Genomic DNA, 3,956 nt, shown 5'->3' on the forward strand with positions numbered 1-3,956 from the left:
GGAGATCCGCCCTGTCCCTGTCCTCCCTCGCCCCTCCCTGTCCCCCTCCCGATCACTCACTGGCAGGTCCAAGGGATCTGGAATCTAGAGCTGGCAGAGGGAGCCGACACACTCTTCTCCCAGACACACTGCTCACTGAGACTGGGACACTCCACAGTCACTTGTAATCACAACTGTCACAAAGATGCACATAGATACATACATCACAGATCCAGACACGAATTCAGCTTCTCTCTCTCTCTTTTTTAATTCAGCTTCTCTTAACACAAACTCACACAACCACGGCGACCAAGAGGGGAGTAAACACTGTCACAAAGACTTTCAGAGTCTCACAAGATACACTTAGATCTACCTCCGACCCCCATCATGCATATATATATATGAGGCAGATGGACCCTGACATACCAGGTTCTCAGCTGTCAGGCACACACACAGTGCTACAAACAGCCACATAGGAGGACACAGGCAGGAGGGCACATTCCCTCATGATCACACCATGTAACAAAGACCCACCCAAGGTCATACAACCAGCCAAACGCAGACCCCACCCAGAACCTAGAATGCCTTCACACACACAGCCACACACCATAGCACAGCGGTTTTATTCCCAGATTTTACACATACAAAGACGTACCTGTATCACACACCAAATGCAGGAACACCTCCCTTCAACACAATGTCACACTGTCCCAGAGTCAGAAGGGGCCCGTGGTGGTCCTTTAGATTCACAAATGTTACAAAGACACAGTCACACAACAGTGTTCCCTCACCAACAGTTCCACCAACTATAACACCTTGTGAAACACACTTGCATGTGCACATCAATACATAAGACAACCCCCTCCCCAGCACTCCCTCTGCGGTGTGCATACACACACACCCATACACTTGGCGTTGCCATGAACACACAAGCTTGGGGACACAAAACCTCATCCCCACATTTGGCATGGATTTGGGACAGATATTCCCTCTCCACAGACACACCTACAAGGGGACACTCAGTCTGGTACAAACGGCTCCCACCCATCCCAACCTCTCCAACATCAGTGCACAGCCCAGTGTGGGAGGGGTGGAGGCTCAGGTTTCCAGCCCCAGCAGGAGTGCCCTGGAGTGGCCCTGAGCCCCTCTGGTGCACCCCATGCTCTAGGACTACGGATGGCTCTGCACAGCCCCACCCCGAGGCCCGGCTGGCCAGGACGCTGTGTTCCCACACTGACAGATGTCTGCCCCACCTGGGGTAATTAGGAACCGGCCTGGACTGGCCACCCTCGAACCCGTGCCTCCGCTGTCCAGCTGCCGGACAGCCCATAAACGGGGCCGAGGGGGCAGTGGCGTGGCACCACCAGCTGCGGGACCCAGGGAGGGGGCAGGCTTCCTGTGGATGGGCTAAGTTCCGGGTCAGCAGCGGCCACTCCCTGGGATGTCTCTACACTCACTGCAGCTACCCCTCCTGCTCATTTCCCCTCCCCCAGCTCACAGGTGTCCCCACACACTTCTGACTGCTGGACCCCCACCGGGCCTGGGGCAGGTTGCCCAGGCTCGTTCACATGCTTGCTAATTGTAAGAGTCATAACAAACACTCCTTGGCAGGTCGGTTCCTGGTGCTTTTGCAAAGGCATTGTGTATTTCATCTCACTGAATCCTTGCAAATGGGCATATGAAGTTGGTGTCCTTGTTATTCCCACTGTCCACATAAGGAAACTGAGGTTTGGATGACACAGCTCGTTTGTGGAACAGCTGGGATTTGAACAGGCCATTTGCCCGGGAGCCTGGGGTCTTTGCCACTGGTTGCACCACCGTGTTTGTTTATGCGCGCCACCCCGGCGTGTCCACACCCGCTTGCACACACCCAGCAGAATCTAGTAGGGGGACACGTCTAGGCTCGTGGCTGGGTTCCCCTTACATATACTCACCGGCATGCCCAGACCCTGGGTGTGCACGCTCTAAACATCACTTCCTGACTCACGTGTGTCCCCCCCTACCCTAACCAGCTCCAGCTTGGAACTTGCCAACACTCAAGGTCATGCCTCATCCTGAGTCTCTCAAGTGGGGATGATGGTGGCTGCCCAGGCAGTGGCAGAGGGAGGAGTGGAGGGCACGGTTAAGGGGGCCCACTAGGTGCCTTCCAGGCCAGTGTGCTGACAGTCTGGTGAATTTGTGCCATGGCTCTGTGAATGGCTATACTTAGGTCTCCATTTTAGGCATGAGGGGACTGAAGCTCAAACAGCAGGAAGCATGTGCTACAGGCCACTCAGTGAGACAGCTCTGAAGGTTGGATGGGACTTCGGGGCTCTTCCGGCCTGAGCCCTCTGTCATCCTGCCCAATAATCGGCCCCCTTGTTGTAGCCCTTTGCTGGGAGGGACTGATGCCCTCCCATGGGGGCAGGAATTGGGGGGTGGAGACAGTTAATCCTGTCTGGCAGGCCCAGCCTCTGCCCAGGGCGCCCACTAATTCCCAAACCAAACAGCGGGCAGTGCTGGGCCCGCTGCCGGACTAATCCGCTTCCCACCAGCCTGGGGCTGGCCAAGGGGCCTCCAGGTTCCCACGCTCTGAGCCTCCAAGGGAGTGGGCAAATGCCCCTCTCCTCCATTCCAGGCTTCACAGTCCCAGCAGGGACACCTACCCATACAGTAGAAAAAGGCATCCCCTTACCCAAGACACCTACTTTCCAAAATTGCCACAATAAACAGCATCACTATTAGATCTCTGTTGTGAATGTACCCCTCTAGACATGATTTTTTTTTTTTGTCAGCTGGCCGGTACAGGGATCCAAACCTTTGACTTTGGTGTTATAACACCGTGCTCTAACCAACTGGGTGAACACACTAGAGGTGACATTTTTGTGCAGTGCACAACCTATGCAACTGTACAGGAAGGTGCTTACCTCTCCCTATATCAACAAACAGTGGTTTAAGATAAATTTATTGAGGAGCGAGAGGCGGGAAGAGGTGGGGGGCAACTACAGCCCCCTCCAGCCCCACCAGGGGGAAATAGATCCCCTCCCTGCCTCCCGCCCCCCAAATGGCTCCCCCCTGTACTATGGGGGACTCTGTGCAAATTCTGCCCCCAGGGGGTGGGGTGGTGGAGGGTGGGTCCAGCCCCACCAGGGGGAAATAGATCCCCTCCCTGCCTCCCGCCCCCCAAATGGCTCCCCCTGTACTATGGGGGACTCTGTGCAAATTCTGCCCCCAGGGGGTGGGGTGGTGGAGGGTGGATGTGAAATGGCAGCGGTTGGGGCGATGGTGCTATTGGGCGCTGGGAGGTTTGTAGGGCTCCAGGAGGAGGGCAGAGAAGGTGTTGACCTTGTCTGCCCCCCGCACTTCGTGGGGTAACAGCGGCAGCTTCACGATGTGGAAGTCTTCATACAGGTCCTCCATCTGTAGCCAGACAGAGTACAGAAGGCAGAGGTAAGGGGGCAGGAGAAAAGGGACAGAGTATAGATAGATAGAAGGGGTCAGGATGGGGGCCTCCCAAGTCAGGGAGAGAATATGAGGCAGTGACTTCATGGTGTCATAGTGGGAGTAGGGCCAGTAAGGTCAGAGATCACTGGGCCAGACCTCCTGTTCAGCCACAGTTCTCTGGAGCCAGAATTAGGGTGAAGGGTATGAAGTGGGGGTGAAGGGCAGGAGTTGGGGCAGAGGGTCAGAAGGTGGAGCAAAAGGTCAGAATACAGTGAAGGTACAGAGGTGCCCCAGCTGGCCCGAGGTGGGTGGTGGGCACACCTGGTCCAGGTACTTGGCCTGAATCTTGTGGCGGGCTTCACACATCTTGCAGGGCTTCTCGGGGTCAGGGAAGACAAGCTGGTTGACAATGATATTGTGTGTGTCGATCCTGCACTTGGCCAGCTCCTGGATCAGCCTCTCTGTCTCATACAGAGACAGGAACTCAGCGATGCATACGCAAATGAAGGTTGTCTGCTCCTGAAGGAGGCGAGAGAAGGCAGTGAGGGGCGGGT

The sequence above is a fragment of the Galeopterus variegatus genome, unplaced genomic scaffold, assembly GCF_000696425.1.
Source record: "Galeopterus variegatus unplaced genomic scaffold, G_variegatus-3.0.2 Scaffold3412, whole genome shotgun sequence".
In the NCBI taxonomy this organism is placed as follows: domain Eukaryota; kingdom Metazoa; phylum Chordata; class Mammalia; order Dermoptera; family Cynocephalidae; genus Galeopterus; species Galeopterus variegatus.